The 18,319-nt window shown below is 40.6% G+C and overlaps 1 protein-coding gene across 10 annotated transcripts in view; it reads right to left on the bottom strand.

The window, feature by feature from the left end:
- ARSJ (arylsulfatase family member J) overlaps nt 1–18,319 on the bottom strand; it is a 210,330-nt gene that overhangs the window by 178,024 nt on the left and 13,987 nt on the right. The window lies entirely within an intron of this gene.

Here is an 18,319-nt window from a genome sequence, read left to right as displayed (position 1 = left end):
CGTAGTTGCATTTAATTATTTCTGCAATTCTGACCTATCCCAAGTACCCGATGTCGGGCTATGTCAAAATTTATAATTAAAGCCGAGAAAATCCTATTTCAGAAGGGCAGCTCATAGGCTGGATGGAGTAGCCTAAGAGATGCTTGGAATCACGGAGCCGTAGAACGGTTTGGGTTGGAAGGGACCTTTAAAGACCATGCAGCTCGAACCCCCCCTGCCCTGGGCAGGGACACCTCCCACCAGCCCAGGTCGCTCCCAGCCCCGTCCAACCTGGCCTTGAACCCCTCCAGGGATGGGGCAGCCACAGCTTCTCTGGGCAACCTGTCTCATCACCTTCATCATCAAAAAGTTTCTTCCCTATGTGTCCAATCTAAATCTCCCCTCCCTCAGTTTAAAACCACCACCCCTTGTCCCGTCACTACATGCCCCGGTAAAAAGTCTTTGTCTTTTTTGTAAATCTCCTTCAGGTATTGAAAAGCAGCGATAAGGTCCTTACCTAATTCTTGATATTCTGCTTTAGGCACCATCTATCGTTATTCACAATATAATTTAGACTTCCCCCCCCATCCCACAGTCAGCCTCTACGTGCACTGGAAGCACTGGTGTGTGCTCCCTAGAGAGGACAGAAGGAGGGAGGATCTTGTTTATATGCAAACGTGGCTCTGTGCATTGTCAAACTTCACTGTAAATAAAACTACAGCTGTTGAAAACTAATGCAAACTTTTCTTTTTTGTCTCCCATTCATCCATCTCTCTCTATTGTGAGTCCTAGCAGCACTATTTTCAGCATTTCTGATGTACAGATATTATAAATTACGGTGCCCTTGTGAGTACCACTGAGTGCAGAAAGGGGACTATAGTTTTGCTCCAGGAAGAAATAGAATTGTTGGATGAAATGCTGTATCGTCAGAAGTGGTTTAGCTGAAAATAGGGTAAGCGATTCTAATAAATTCTTGCATTCTGTCATTATTTTCAAAATACCACTACATTCCTGTTACTGAGCTTCGGAAGATTCCATTTCATTATTTTTTAAAGGACTTAAGGACAACAGGCATTTTAAAATAATTTTTTTTTTTTAAGTTTTCTGAATACTATTAATATAGGCAGTATGGAAAAGCATGCCTACACATCATAATCCCCTGGAAGAAAAAAAAAACAAACCACAACTCAACAAAATGCTGCTGTGAGACCTTGAGAGGGCTGACCTACAGTCTGCTGCAATGCTGCGAGCAATCGTGCTACTCAAGCTGGTCAAATTAGGCTCTTCCTGCTGTGACAGCAGTTCCAGGGTGCATGCGTGACTGAACTTTCAGAATGAATGTTTTCAGTTTTTTTTTTTTAAACGTGGACCATTTAGGAAACAACTAGGACCGGAGAACTCAGTAATGCATCATTTTTTCCGCTATCCTACACACATGACCAGTTGGTGCTTGGAACAAGAGTGCGGCTATATCTATAATTTTCTCTTAACCTAACTAACACTATTTTTACAATAACTATACAATATTAGGGAAACTTTCTGGACCTTAAAGCAACTAGCTTAGAAGCTGACCAGCATCTTTATAGTCCCATCTGGGATCAGATGGGGTTTCTCACCCGTGATATTTAACATATTCAAACTAAGCCCATTCTCTCTTTATTTCCCCCAACTAATCAGTAATAAAATACAATACCTCAGACAGGGTCCGAACTTATCCCAACGGAAGCAAATTGTGAAATGGTGACATTTATACAGGTTGGCTTTGTAAGACCAGAACATAACATGTTGTAGATGCAACCCAGAGCTAGAACAAAACTCCGAAAGAACAAAATTCTGACTGGAATAAGACACAACAGGAACCAAAACCTAATTTTCCCAAACATTTGGATATCCAGCTCTCTGAAACCAGTGGATAGTACTGCTATGATTCCATTAGCCATCCTAAAGCTATTTTGGGAATTCCTACTCAACTTCCAGATTTAATTGTAGAAAAGCACACACCTCTTCTAGGTCTTGCGCCATCTGCCAGCCCTACAGGAATGACTTCAATATCCTAGGCAGTCTCATTGCAACAAATACCTGGTTTTAAGCACTCCGTCACATTATTGATGTCTCTCCCAGTATTCTTAATTTCTTTGTGAATCTGGCTCTTACTGTCTCTGCCTCTTTACTACCCCCCCGCCCCGTAACAGTGATTTTTAGTCTGTGTAGCAGCACAATTAAGTTGTGAGGACAGCCTGTGCTTCTTTTACCTCTCCAATAACCTCGCCCTTCAGGCAATCCTCCCAAAAGTTCTTACAAGTCTCATTCTACTGATGATTATTTATTTTTTTTCTGAGCAGTTAAAATTCCAAAGGGCATCCTTAACCACCCTGGACCTACTAATTAAAGCACAATGTATAAGTTTGTTAGACATCCTCACATCAAAGCTTTCCTCCTGAAACAAAAAGTTTTGGCACTCACACCTGAAATCTACTGTTTGATTTGGCACAAGGACGACATGACTAGTATGGTATCACATGAGCTAGTTTCGTGCTAAAGTCCTCAGAGTAAACACAGGCAGAAAAGCTGCAATTGCCCTAACAGTCAAGTTTCTGCTGATACACTCGATTACATCTGTGATTTCCCACCAGGCAACCTGTCCAAACAACAGCCAACATCTGCCTACCCTTTTAGCAGCACTAGTAATTTTTGTAACTGAAATTGAGTTAACTCTGTCACCACGACCTGAATTCTGGTTGGAGACCGTCAGGTTCACTGGTTGTAGAAATAAAAGAAAATTACGCTTTTACACAGTCATTTTTCAAATGAGAAGCACCCATACTTTGCATGAATACACAATTAAAAAAAAAAATCACAAGTCTAGTATCAGATCGGTATCTAGTATCACAGACACTTAACTGCTGTAGACAAAATCATGACTTGTACTTTGGATTTTGACCGATAGATTCACTTCTGCCAATGGCTGTCAAGTGTACAGTACGTTACTCATTAAAACCTGATCATGGAATCACAGAACGGTTAGAGTTGGAAGGGACCTTAAAAACCATCCACTTCCAACCCCCTGCCCTGGGCAGGGACACCTCCCACCAGCCCAGGTTGCTCCAAGCCCCGTCCAACCTGGCCTTGAACCCCTCCAGGGATGGGGCAGCCACAGCTTCTCTGGGCAACCTGGGCCAGGGGCTCACCACCCTCACAGCAAAGGATTTCTTCCTCAGATCTCATCTCAATCTCCCCTCTTCCAGTTTAAAACTGTTGCCCCTCATCCTATCGCTCCACTCCCTGAGGAAGAGCCCCTCCCCACCTTTCCCGTAGGCCCCTTTAGGTACCGTGATCTTATACCTCAGTTCGAGTATCATCTCTACTCATTAATTTCTATGCACTAACATAAGTGGAAATGCAAATATCCCAAATTTACCCAGTACAGAAAAAAAAAGCATCCAGCAGAAAACTAGCAAAGTTGAAACAGTTCTAATTTTGCCATGATTAATCATCTTCACAATAGTTTTCCTCATTTCTTCTTCCCCCCATTCACTCTCTACTGCCCCCCCACCCCACCCCAAAAAAAAAAAAAAAATCAAGGAAAACTCTAAGTCTACAAGTGAAAGCTAGGCAGTGACGCATAAGAAATAGAAATGCCTTGGTATAGCTCACCTGTCTGAAATACTGCATCACTACAGCCCATACATTCAAACCCTCTGTGTTTGGTTGGGGGTTTTTTTTGTTTGATTTTTTTTTTTAGTTTGTTTTCTTTCACCAATAATACAACCTCACTCTAATTAAACTAAATAACTTGCTTCCCTTGTGCAAGAAAACCACAGACGAACCTACCCTCCCCAGTAGGAAGAGTCCAGCTTTGGTGTGCCAAGACCAGGAGTATTTCAAATACTTCTCACATGTACAAACCACCTCCGGAGCCTGAGCACTGTTGCTCCAGCAGATCCGCAGTGTTGAGGATCTGAGAAGACTACAGAAGATCACACAGGCAGGCCCTATCTCCACAGCTTGCCTTGGGCTACTAGCATGCCCTAAGTCAACTCTGGCAGCTCCGGTGAATGCATGAGCTCATTATGCTGCAGTTTGTACGCCCTTGAGTCCTGCAATGATGTTTTCTGCTCCGTAGAGACAGAAGAGTAGATTACAAATCCCGTTTGTACTATCTACAAGTAGATTACAAGAAGAAATTAAGTTGGTTTTGTCAGCCCGCCCCCCGCATTATTGTACCTCTGGAATCAGCCTTGCCCTGGAATGTCTCTGATAAACAATAAAGGCAAGAATAACAAACGACACTCAGATCCCCAGCTTCAATCAGCAATATTCTGGCACTTTGCAGTTTTACAGACAGCTCGTGGGCCCAGGAAGGGTCAACACCTTTTTAAAATAAAGAGACTGAGCATATTCACAGGAGGCAACAAGCCCAAAGATGGCCCTTCCGTAGACATGGAAAACTAGAAGTTCACTTTTGTTCCTGCTTAATTTCTTATGTAATTCTGCCTCTTTTTAATGTGTTTTGTTTTGTTTTTTTTTCTGCTAAACATAATACCTGGAAAGGGTATTTTGCAACAGCTAGGGACTTGCAGGAACCCATTAGCACTTTCATGGCCACTGCAGGCCTTCAGTAAAGCATACATCCCTTGACAGACTTTGTTCGCATCTAAAAGGAATAGGAGACTAAGAAATTGCTTATACAACATAAACCGTATTTTCTGTTTGCATGCAAACAAGACACAAAATGAAAGGTATGTTACTCAGAAGAATCAAATGTGTAAGTACAGCTTATTCTTCTAGATGTGACTGTCCCGCTTATCAGATCCATACTCTTTTTTTTTTTTTAAAATCTTTTTAGGACCACATCAAACAATAAAAAGACAACCCCAAAACCACCCTTGGCCTTGTTACAGGTCTAACAGCAAAACAGTGCAAGCCAAGAGCACGTTAAACTCTTCAAACAGTCTATTGAAACAAAAGGCGATCTGTATTTCATTCATTTACTTCATGGCAAGTCAGAGGGGATTGAAGTGCCCAGTTCCACCACCTATCTCCAATGTCTTGCTCACATTGGGGATGGTTTATCCCTATAGTATATCATTTGAGTTCTAACCAACCTCACTTCACCAACACCCCAGAGAGTTTACACCGCCCCACTGCACAAGGTTGAGTCTCACTGAGAAATACCTTTCTACAGGAATAATCCCATTAAGACAAACTTCTGGCTTTGTTTATATGGATATAAATATATCAGACTGGATTCTCAACTTCTCTGAAATCATTGTCCCCGCACAACCTCAGAACTCTTCAGGGCTTGTTCCTGCTGTGACACACCTGGTTACCCAGCGTTAGACAAAGGACCATAGATGGGCGAGACAACTTCTGGCCAAACCCAAAATTCTTAATCCCCTGAGAAAGTCTTCATGCGTATATCTGATTCAGCGAGGAAGTTAACACGACACACAACGGGATTTGCAAGGTAACCAGGTCAAGCTATCAATTACTTTGTAGAGAGGAACACAGAAGAAGCAGGAGCACGGCAAAGCTCCAAGTCGCTACGTTTGGGGGAATACCAAAATTTTTTAACAATGTGAGTGGAAGTATCAATGTTTTGTTACCAATATCTACTTTTTCATCTTTAAAGCAGATTCCCAAGTAGTGGCATCTCAAAAACTCACAGAGCTAGACCCAAAAAGGAAAAGCCATGCAACAGAGCGCCGAAATACAGTTTGTTAAGAATGCAACATGAGAGATAAAAGAACGTCCCCTAGGGACTTATTCAGCTGTAGAGTGGCAACACCCATGAAAGTACAGTTTATGAATAGTCAAATTCAGTCTACACCTTTGAAACTACAGTTTTATTTGCTTTCTTCCAACAGCTGAAAATCCTGGGCAGGGCAGGGTAACTGCAGGGTAACTGAGCTATTCAGAAGTTTGTATTAAAAAACACCAGCCTCCTAAAAATGCTGTAACACTTATAGCTAGAGCATTAGAAGCCTTGCTGAGCTAAACAGAGATTGCTTTTCTTTTCTTTATCACCTCTTTCCTCCGCTGCTTACCTACCCACCTTTAGTGTTAAGGATTTATCTCAGTTATAGCTTAAACCACAGATACCAAACTTGACTTCAGATTTCCCACCAGCAGCTGTTACAGAACACAACAGCCAAAAGACATCAACGTCCTCTCTCTGCTTGGTCCACTGGCCCACGCGGCAGCAGAGGACGTGACAGGCTCCGACACGGGATACGTGGAGGCTTTGGAAGGAGGCGGGATGATTCCAGTGGCAATTCTGAACGTGCCGAGAATGCGCTCAGCCTTGCAAAGAGGCAGGGTCCAACACTTTGCATATCGTACAGCAGTAGCAAAGTAATTCTTTTTTGTGAGAAGGAGCTTTACCAGTATTCAAGGTCACCATCAGATGTCAGAAGAAAATGGTAAACTAAATGTCCTTAGTCAAATTTTCAGAGCTGATTAGAAAAGTTAGATTATCTCTTCTTATTCTAAGCCACATTTTAGTCATTTTTAAATAAGATTTTTTTTTTTTTTTTTTTTTTACACGATTTGGAGGACTCCTCACCAAACCCAGATCTATTCCCAGACTAGTACTTCTACGCCAAACTTACTATCCCAAGCCTGTTATTCTTTAAGAGGTATATAAACAAGTTATCAAACTTTGCCTTAAACATATACCTTAATTACAAAGGGACCTGGTCATAAAGACCTCACATGAGAATCTAGTTTGTTGGGGAGAAACAGGGGAAGAGTCGTTTGTTTTAAACCCACCCAGCATGGAAATTGTTTTATAGTTCTAAACAGTCCCCGTTTCGCAAATAATCTTTACTGGGCATCTATTCCTTTAGAACATCCAGAGTATTTGAAACTTCAGCACTAGAATCTGTTTTTAGAAAACTTTATGACAGTCATAACACTCCTGTTAAAGTGAGCGATGGGAGGGAGGTTGAAGAGGTGGCCGGGGATGGAATGTGCTGTCCTCTGGTGCTGCAGTGCCATGGACTTGTGCAAAGCTTTGCAGCGGAATATGAGGAACTAACTTCACTCAGTGCCCTTGAGAAAGGAAAGAGGAGTAGGGCAGCAGAAGCCCCTTGAATTTTTTTGTTACTTTGGTGTCCAGAGGATCATTTGGACTTTGCCCACCCAGGAATGAGTCCAGATATACGAAGAGACAGACAGCTGTCTGTCTATATAGACGGATATATAAGATATAGTATTGACGTGTCAATATTCTTAGCTGCTTCTCTGCACTACGGAGTTAACTGAAAAACAGTTAATGCAAGGCCAGAGACGCAGAGCTGTAAAAAAAAAAATCGCACAGCATAGACCCGAAGAAATCGAAATTTTAAAGACTATTTAACATCTCTACCTCTGATCCTTTGCTGCTGAAATCAACTCTTTATTTGTCTCGACCAAAGGTACTTGTGTTCTTTTTGTGGGCTGAACCCCACTAAAGGAGAACCAGGGAGGCAGCTAGTAAACATCCTGCAAGAAGGGGAATTCGTTGTAATAAGGAAAGAAAAAAAAAGAAAAGAGAGAGGACTGAGAGCATCAGGACCCAAGTTTTGCTGTCATAAAGCCTCTTCATAAACAAAATTCCCCATAGTATAGCTAACTAGCTGGCACCACCAAAGCAGTCAGTGGTTTAAATGGCTCCACTCCCACCCCCGTCATTTACTTTAGCTTGCACTGAAGTCTCCCTGGTGAGCACTGAGAAACGAGAAGCATTTGTAATAATTTAAAGTATTTAATCTCACTGTTGTGATTGCTCATCCTCTCGCTTTCTTAGCGTACCTTTCAAAATGAACAAGTTTTGAGGAAGCTGCTAAAGATTTTGTCCATATTCACATTCATTTGCAAGTCTTCTTCAGGGTTGCTAATTCACAGCTGTTCCATAGAACAATTTTATATGACCAGCTGAATGAGATCACGTTAACACTTTTCTATGGTTAAAAAAAAAAAGAAAAAAGCCTTTTCTCACGTAATATCACAAAGAGATACTGCTATATACCCTCTCTTCTTTCCGAGATGAGACAGAAGCACCGTCAGTTTGGGGTCTGAGTGTGAAGTGCTTCCTTCAATGAATGTGCAGAATCAGTTCTTTGAACTTCCCAAATTCGTCGTATGTTAAAGAGAAGTCTACTGCATAAGAAGCAACGCGAGCACAAAACCAGGCGCCCGAGGCAGCAGTACCACAATACTCTTTATACAAAGAACTGCACTAATGAAAACGAAACAATAGTCTTCGTTATCTACAAACAGCCCGGCTAGATAGTGCTTTCTGGGGTTTTCCTAATCATAACAATAATACCTATTATTTCCTATGGATATGAATGAAATTTCCCCTTTCCTTTACTGATTAATATATTTAACAGAATGTTAAATATTAGTTAAACATTTAGTACTATTGCGATCACCGTAAAACAGATTTGGAAGAATCAATATAAGTAATATTTTATAAAATAAATTGGCAAAAGCAACCCAGAAAACCCACTGCAATTCTCTGTATGACCCTTTTAATGAAATGATAACAACAATACAGCCAAAGCTGCAAAAGATGCATTTGAAAAAATAAGAAGTCTGACTAAACCCTGACTTTAGAAGAAAGGTTGAGAGCATTCTCTTGAAAGGGAGGAAATCTGTACGGACTCTGACTTTAAAGGAAAGGTTGAGGGCATCCTAGGAGTGCATGTTTGTGACTTGTATTAAAACCCAGTATGTTACCTATTACGTCATTCTGTATGCTATTTGGATGCTGTCACCAGAGCAGCATAGCCACATCTTTAAGACCTCAACGATAGAAATGTCAATATTGGGTTTATGTTCATAAATAGACTTAGAGTTGTGTTCTTTACTTAATAACCTTTCATTGAACAGCGATAACCACCAGATACTTACTCTATACAGCCATAGCTAGGGTAAAGTCAAGGATTCTCAAAGTCCTGCTTGGGAGGAACAGTGCTGCGTAAAGGGAAAGTGGGCTTTTAATAGCTCATATGACTGGTTAATGAATGACACTACAATAAGTCTGCTGTTTGTAAAACCTTGAAAAGCGTAACTTCCTGGTATCTAATATGGAGGCCACAGCGCTTAGTGAAGTCAGAGACAAGGTGGAGCTACAGCAAAAGGCTTTTAAGCTAATTAATAAATCCCATTAAAATAGGAAAATATAAAATAGTATAAAATGGGTGGGGTTTTAGATTCGTGTTGATTATTCTTTAGAGGCCTAGACAATGCATATAACTTCTAGCAACAGGAAGAACAATTAGAATTCTCACTGTAAGTTACTGAAAGAGACAGCTTACAGAGCTCCACAGACAACCGCAACTAAGGAGTCACTTGCATTGCCCTGACATCAGCCCTCTTCATCGAAAGAGCAATGTCATTTGTTCACGCGATAAGCATCACAAAAAAGCGTTTCTCTGTAAATATACAAAGTAACTTTTAAAAAAAGACTTGGCAATGATTAAAATACAAAACATATAAAAAAAGGTGAAACAAAGCTGTATCTTGATTTCAAACTAGATTAGAAATAGGTTTTCCAAACAGCACTTTAAAGCTCTCATGTAGTCAGCACAATCAACAGCCAGGTTTTCCATACATCCCAGCTGTCTTCGGATGCCTCCAAGCCGTGGAGCAGGCTGATTTACAGCTCTTGACAAACTTTGCAGTTCCGCTCTCCTCATCGTTCAGCTGTATCCTCTAGACCTGCCTCCCTGCTCCTGTGCCTCAATCTTCTTACAACAGGGCGCAAATGAAGTGTTACGGGGGGCTGGTGTGCCCTCTGAGCCTGTCCTGAGGTTCTCAAGGCGGTGGCCACAGCATGCCCTATGCTCAGACTGCTTGAATGCGGTCCCACATTTCCCCGCCATCACAGCAACTGCCAAGAAATTCATGATTCTGCCCTTTAAAGATCAAGGGACCAAACTATACAGCTGGACAAACTATTGACTTATGCACAGGTTCAGAAAGGTGAGATACTTTAACCAGAAGTTCCTAGTCCTAGTACTATTTTAACTATGCATAATGGCTAAGTCACACTTCCCGACGCTAATGCATCAATTTAGTATAGCTATGTCAGACAGTCAGATCTTAAAGCATTAAAGCATAACTAAATTGGTCCTGCAATGTCACAGTTCACGAATCATTAACAGAGTCAAAGAACAGCTGAGGTTGGAAGGGACCTCTGGAAGTTATGCTCTGATGCCTTTAGAGGGTACTTTGGTGCTGTCCCAGGCTCTCTCACAGATCTGACACTGACACAGTAGACTTCACAGCCTCTCTGGCCAACATCTGCCACTGCTCAGTCACCCTCAGTAAAAACAAGTGTTTCCTGCTGCTCATAAAAATCATAGAATTGTTTGGGTGGGAAGGGACCTCAAAGACCACCCAGTTCCAACTCCCCTACCCTGGGCAGGGACACCTCCCACCAGCCCAGGGTGCTCCAAGCCCCATCCGACCTGGCCTTGAACCCCTCCAGGGATGGGGCAGCCATAGCTTCTCTGGGCAACCTGGGCCAGCGTCTCACCACCCTGAGTACAGAATTCTTCCCAGTATCTCATCTAAATCTCCCCTCTTTCAGTGTAAAACTGTTGCCCCTTGTCCTATTGCTCCACTCCCTGACATCCTGTGTTTCAGTTTGTGCCCATTGCCTCTGGTCCTGGCACTGGGCACCACTAGAAAGAACCTGGTTCTGCCTTTTCTGCACCCTCCCTGCAGGTATTTGTAGACATTGATGAGAACCCTCCTGAGCCTTGCCTTCTCCAGGCTGAATAGCTGCAATACTCTAAGCCCTTCCCTTCCAGGAGAGACGGTGCAGGTTCTTAACCATCTTCGTGGCCCTTCGCTGCACTCCCTCCAGTATGTCCATGTATCTCTCGTACTGAAGAGCCCACAGCTGGAGGCGGTGCCCCAGGTGTGGCCTCACCAGTGCTTAACATGTTGGAAAAAGCTGCTACAAGGTTGGAAATCTATAACATGTAAAACAACAAAGTCGACTTTTTTAAAGCGTTCCAGCACAGAGAGGGTTTTCTAATACCATGGAAAATTACCATTGTCTGACTTAGCTTAAAAGAAGATCTTTGACCACATTCCCAACCCAGATTTTAAATACGGTTAAAAGAAATTGTTCCTTAACTGTACAGTTAAGGAGAAGAAGTCCGAGATATAACATTGTAGCATAAAGTTTCTTCCCCATAAAAGAACTTCCAAAATTCTGGATTTTTAGTTTTGGTCATCTTCTATTTTAAACAAATAAATGCCATTTAGTAGTCAGAACATGAGGTAGTTGCATATCTAGAACTATCTTCTAATGTTGAAAGCAGATACTGAAAAGGTCAATTCAATAAAGTTTATGTAGACTTGGATTGTCCGGGGACCTCTACTTGATGTCGCACACTGACAAGAATCACTATTTAACATGCAGATGGTGATACAATCTCTACTTTTGAACTGAACCGTTTGCATTTTTCTCCTCAATAGCTTTCCTGAATGACACTGCAAAGCTGATGGCACTCCTTCCCAACTCTGCTAAGGAGAACATTTTAAAATTAGTAGTTATCTTTTATGCCTCAGAGATGAGCTGTTAAAATGTAGGGAAGAAATAAGTGATTTTATATTCGTTTCAAAGGCACTAAGTTGAGACAGCAAAAGATCAGGTAATATGAATGAGGTCACAAAAATCTGGCAAAGGAAGAAACCGTAACTATATCTCCTGAGTTCTGACCTGGAGCCTTTTGAACTTAAGGTATGAATTTGTTGATTTTACTGACTATTTACATACATAAAGGCAACGTACGCAAAAGTAGGCAGAGCATGCTTTTTTAGCAATAGAGATTATGCATGATAATGTACCTTCTATCAGAAATACATTAATACTTTCCTAAATTATGATTTCATTGCAGTAAGATTTTTTTTTGGGGGGGGTGGGTGGTGGGGGGTGTGTGTATAAGTAAGTACAATTCTTACGTGAAGTACTTTCAAAGTTATATTGCTGGAGCAGTTACTTCTAAAATAACTTTCTAAAGTTTCTTCATAGACTACAGTTTTGCAGAGAGATGAACCGAAAAGCCAATGTAAGACCAGTAAGGTTAATTCAGCCTTGCAAACAGGGTACTTATGACACAGGGTTTTGGTTTCACTTGAAAAATCCCGATACGGATCATATACTTCTCTTACAAAAGATCGCAATGACTAAGCAAACGGCAGCACGCTGGGAAGACAGTCTCTGCTACAGCTAGCCTGATTTATCACGTTACTCTAATTATCTTAACTTACTCATTGTTAGGATCACTTTTCTGTTGTGGAAACTTCAGGCAGCCTCGAGCTTGGCAGACTTTAGTAAGTATGCGAGTACTAACTCCATACATAATTGAACTTCCAAGTCCAATGCTTTTCAAAAACATTTGTAGCAGAGCACAACGTCAATGGATATACACTGGAAATACGTAATGCTAGGGATTCTCGCTCATATCATATGAGCATTCATACTAATTTCTTACGAATCAAACCACTTTGCTTTACAGAATGTCTGTAGGATTCTCACAACGAACTATTTTCAGATTTCTCCTAAGTCAGTCAGAGTAAAAAAAATAAGAAATATTACACACTGACTTCTACAATAATCCCAGTAAAATCTTTGTGTGTTGACTTCCTTGTAGCCCAATAATTTGGACCTTGTGCTCACCTATTGTCTTACTTCTATCTACAGAACCGCATTTGCTCAGCTGTTTTATGCTCTTGTGGTGAGGCAAAGCAGCCTTTTACCTGACTCCTCCACCTGGTTAAGGTGGATCTGTAACAACTTTGGTCGACAAGAATGAAAGACAACAGGTAGAGAGAATGGGCTGATTTGTCCCGATCTTATCATATTTGTTATCAGCGAAGCTCTCTCTAAAGCTCCATTTGATATCAAACGCTGTTAAGGATGACACATATCCCAAAGGATTTAAACTGCCCCCTCCGCCAATATTTGGCTCTGTAACGTTTATTATGTATGCATGTCCAACGTACAACATCTGTTGAGATACATTCACTTATTAACAGGTAAGATATGACTTAATGATGATTCATACTCATCCCATGATAAGCCTTAGCATGCATCTGAGCTTCATTTCACATTTTACAGACATTCAATAAGCAGGAAGATCCCTATCTTATCTATCAGCGGACTACCGCAGAGTTAACAGTTTGACATAATACACACATCGAAATAAAGCCCAGAAGTAATTCTTATCCACCTCAAAATTTGTAAAATTATACAATAAGAGGACAGTGCCAGGATTCAGATAGCACGCTCTCCTAATATATTGCTTTTGGAAAGTGTTCCAGAAGTAATATATTAGAATATATTAGATTACCCTTCATCAGAGGCCCCCAGTTAATCTCTTCTGTCTTTTCAAGATGTATCTCAAGAGACAGACACCAGCCAGCCTCCTGTCGAGGAAGGCAAGGAAGTAGCTATTCTCGCCAGGGAAAACTTACCAGGAAATAATATTTTTTGAAAGCTTCCTATAACTTCTTAGAGATTACCGTGATGGAACCATGATGGTGCGTGGCATTTGTATTTTCATTTTGATATGTAATCAATATCCCCCTCCCACTCCCCATACTCGTACAAAGAATAAATAGTGACTCTCTGATTCCTGCTCTCCAAGCCCTCACAATACCTTGCCACATACACAAAGTACTTCCAAAGTATATTCACGAATCCAGTGGTCCACAAGTAGGGAAAAGCTAACGCCTCTTAAACTGATGATACTTTAGTGAGATATGCATCTAGCCTAGATGCACACCAGCGCACTGACTTCCACAGGCCTGTCTGGGGGAGAATCCAGCCCCACCGCTGTGAATAGTTTAGGGTAACGTCGATTGCCAAGGCAAATATCAGGCTGTGACATGATCCGGGGACTTTTTCGCCTAAGAGTAAGCACATCAAGCATGAAGATTAAGAAGAGAATTATCTTTATCAAGCATTTGTTATTATACCATAAATAAAGAGAAATTAAGTATTTGTTCAGATCTTCCTTGGGATTCAAAATGAATTCCTCTCTAGAGCTGACTGGCAGACTGGATGACTTGGAGGGTTATTTAAAACCCAGAGAAAGTTATGTGGTACCCAGCGCCCGATGCCCTTGAATATTGTACAGGAAATCTGAATGCTCAGCATGGCTCACATCACATGAGCTTGTTACTGCAAGATTCCTTACACAGTATCACGTATCAACAACCCTTTCCTTCCCCGACAAGTCTAAGAGGTAATGTTTAAAACTATGGATTATAAACAGAAATTTTGCCCCCGTGCAGAAAGCCAGAGTTAAGCCTGTATTTAAGACTCAGTCCTTTCGGTATCTCACAAAGAAAAAGTCACTATCAATTTCATGGTTCTATGCTTAAATTCTCATCCTAATTTCACGAGAACATTTCAGAGCAAAGGGGAGAGAAAGATTGAACATTTGGGTCCAGATCCATCTCTCAGGTTTTTATATCTATATATATAAAAAAATACTTACATATACATTTATAATTTGCAACTGACAGAGGAATCATAAATAAGCAAGTTACAATCAAAGAAATAAAAGCAAGATGGGTAGAACTGGAAGAAAAGTGAAGAAAAACCAAACCAAGTAAAAAGCATGTGGCACAGAGATATCTTGAGAATAACAAAAAGAAAAATTGCACAGGAATGGAAAAAACCACCCATGGACAACGTATAGCATTTGAGAGTTCTATTTGATAGGTTTCTGAAAAGACATTTCACAGTGTTTCCCACACAGCTGATCTGCCTTGAAGGAGAAGAACGGATGAAGATACTTTCCTCATTTATAGCAAGATATTACCACCAACTCTGACTAAAGTAATTCTGAAAAAGAACGTGAGAAATTATAAAAAAACCCAAACCCTTGCATATGCGTATATGAACACATGCAAGCATCTCATGCCAAAGACATAGTGACCATGGACCCACAACTCATCTGGAGAATTCCATGCTGAAAACACCGCGTGACATATAATCTTACATCAATAAACCCATTTCAGTGTTCTGTTCCTGAAATTACTGCAAGGAGGGAACCGCATTCCCAAAAAAATTTCGCCAGCTCATCCCACACAAAATCCTTAGGTTGAACCCAGTAAAACTTTTAAAATAATATTTGTGTTCTCCCTAAAAATTGCCATGTGCTTCTGAGGCAGCGCCTCATATGGCTAATAGGCTCTTTGGAGCAAGGTATGCAGGTGCTTGCCCAAAGAGCTATGCCAATCAAAGATTTTCACAATAAATTAAGATAGTAATTCTGTTGCTGTGGTGGGCTAAGGCTGTAAGAGAGGTAAGGCTCAGAGGAAGAGGTGAAGTCTTCTATTAGGCAATCCTGTCACCTCTGTGAATTCACAGAGACAGAAGAATACCAGAATAAGATGATCGAGCATGCAAAAAATCTCTTTCCTAACGTGCAGCTTTATAATGGGGCCCTCAGGAGAGTCGTGCCCTGTATGTAAAGAGAAATATTAATCTAGCTAGGATATGTCCCATCTTCATTAGAATAAATCTACAGACTACTATATGTACGTGTTTTGCAAGTTAGAAAATTAAACGATTTGCATACAATGATACACAGGCGAAGTGTCACCTATCTGATAAGGTATTCAGGCTAAAGAAGCAGAAACTGAAACTACTGCAGGAGCTTACAGCAGAGATATTTTTGTTCCCATATAATTTCTTCCAGCACAAACCCTGATTTCTTGCTTGGCACAGAAGCGTTTCCAGTGCATTATACAGCAGCCAATTTTGGTATTTCTGCAGGTTCATCCGCTTTTGAATGGAAACGTGGAGATATATTGCATAACAGCTCTTTGTCTCTGAAATATCAATAAATGCTATTATTTTTTTTTTTTAATCAGTCTGAACAAAACCATCACTAAAATCACATTTGGGAAGATCTTTGCCAATAAACCTGCTCTTCTAAAAGCTATCAGCTTAGGTAGTCATATCAGTGGACAGTCAACCTTTCTTTAGCGTAGCTGCATTAGAGTGGAATTGGACTCATGGGAGTGTGTCACATCCTTCCCTTCTAATGGAAGATTAGCAGCATTACAGAAAATAAAGAAAACAACTTAATCTGACAGCCATTACAAAGAACAATCCAGGAAAGGAAAAACAAAAAGAAAGCATCGATACAACTATGGTTGGGAAATTATGTTATTCATCAACCACCACACCATGGCACAAGCATCAGGTATCACAAACACTACCTCAGAGATGAAAATCAACTCAGCCATAATAAGAAATTGCACAAAATTAATTTACTGACTTGCAAGTGTACGGAACTGAAGAGAGCAACAGTCTTTACTCCACCTCTTCCTTGTTGACACACAAGGCCTTAAATGACTTGCTTTTATTTAGTCTTTAACCTGATCAGAATCTGCAAGTATATGAGACGTTAGCTAGAACAAATGATTCCGCTTTACAGGCGGGTTTTTGTCTGGGGGTTTTTTTGGTTTTGTTTGGGTTTTGGTTTATTTTTGGTGGTGCGTAAAGAGCAGAATACCAGTTCCTTGATTTTCAGGGCTAATCTGCATTGCTACAGGCTCCAAATGAGCTCAAACTTGACCAGGTAAATATAACTTCTAAAACCCAAGGGATTAATCTACACCAGGGATTTCAAAGCATTAACTGCAGCTTCCCATCTCATATAGCTGGTATGAAAATTTATTATTTTTCTAGCACATTATTTGATACTGCAACGCTACATAACACAGGCCTTTAGATGCAATTTTTTAAATTTGTGTCATATTTTATCTTCCAACCTTTATCATTCATTTTTTTTCTAATGGTGTGACTATTTACTAAAGGCTTCATCTACTAGGACGCTGCAATTTTTGGAATAGAAATTAGTTTGGGGTTTTGTTTTGGTGGTTTGGTTTTTTTTTTTTTTTTTTTTTGCAAGGCTCACATACTCGCGTTTTACTTGCATTGTTCCTGCCTCAGCAACATTCTAAGTAGAACACATTTCCACAAGGGGTTCTGCTTACTGTGCTCTCATCTTTCCTGTTTCAGTCCGTAGATTTTCATTCTAGGTTTCTTTTCATGGCATATACTGTCATGAAATTGGATGCAACGCGATGCAGTTTACATTGCTAATGCCATCAGTCAAATGGTGGTGGTGCTATGCAGTGCATACACAAAATAACTAAACATAGAAAAAAAAAGAGATGGTTGTTTTGTCTTTATTATCAATCCTCTCCTCTCTCTATAGTCAAAACAGTTGGTCCCTCTTGCTTAAGCGTGTCTGTGAAAATAAGTTGTCCGTTTAAAAGCATCTTGGCTCTACTGAGTGGAATGTTTTCCTGAAGAGTAAATCACATCACCTACAGCCCCAAGAAACAGAGTTTGTTGTTTTCTGAGCCAAAGTAAATTTCCTGGATAGCTGTACTTTCTGGCAACTGTATGTTAATGATCAAGATCCATCCTCTGAGGATGGTGCTTGGCAGACCATTACTGAAAGGACATGAGAACTAACATAAATGCAGGCAGGCTAAATTCTGTTGCCTAAGTCGGCTGGAATAGAAAATGTGTCATGTTGTACAGTTCAGCTCTACAATATGCACAATAAATACACAATATAAATTTGCAAAATCTCAACAGAGCTTTATGGTCACTTTTTCCCCCCCCCCATCAGAGCTACACCACAAGTGAAAAGTGTTAATATCCTTCTTGTGAAACAATTGTGATGCTATTGTCAGTCCATAGCTGGAAGTGACAAATCCTCTGTACTAGACAGAGCTCACATGTTTCCAGATTCATAATGAAACCTTCTCCTTCCCATTGCAGGGCTATTTTTGTGTTCATTTCATTTTCAACCCTAATTTCATACGTGCTCACTATGCAACTTAAAATCATTTCAGCAACTCCTGCCTACAGTTCACAGTTCAGCTCAGTACACAATCACCACATTAATCACCAGGCTTGCACACTGTTTCACAGATGCCGTAAGGTTTGTGTGATAATTCACACCTAATTATAATTCGGAGGCAAGTTTTTGAGGGTTATTTCCAATTAACACTTACAGCGCATCACAGGTTGCAAAAGAATTTCTGAGTCACTATCAGTATCATGTCCTTACTCGTCACGTATTGCAAAGACACTGTTTTATTACCTGCTTTGCTGACTTGACCCAAGTTATTCAAGCCCCTTTTGCCTCCGTCCCACCTGTTCTGGCAAGAAAGGAGCGATCCTTTCGGATGGCTAAGCGAAGAATTAAGATCTGATGATAACTCAAAGTTTCATGCTGCAGGGATACACCCTCTTTTATGATTTCAGAAAACTTGATGAGATTTTCATCCCGCA

The sequence above is a fragment of the Larus michahellis genome, chromosome 5 (genome assembly GCF_964199755.1).
Source record: "Larus michahellis chromosome 5, bLarMic1.1, whole genome shotgun sequence".
Classification (NCBI taxonomy): Eukaryota; Metazoa; Chordata; class Aves; order Charadriiformes; family Laridae; genus Larus; species Larus michahellis.
This window is presented reverse-complemented; position numbering and strand designations above follow the sequence as displayed.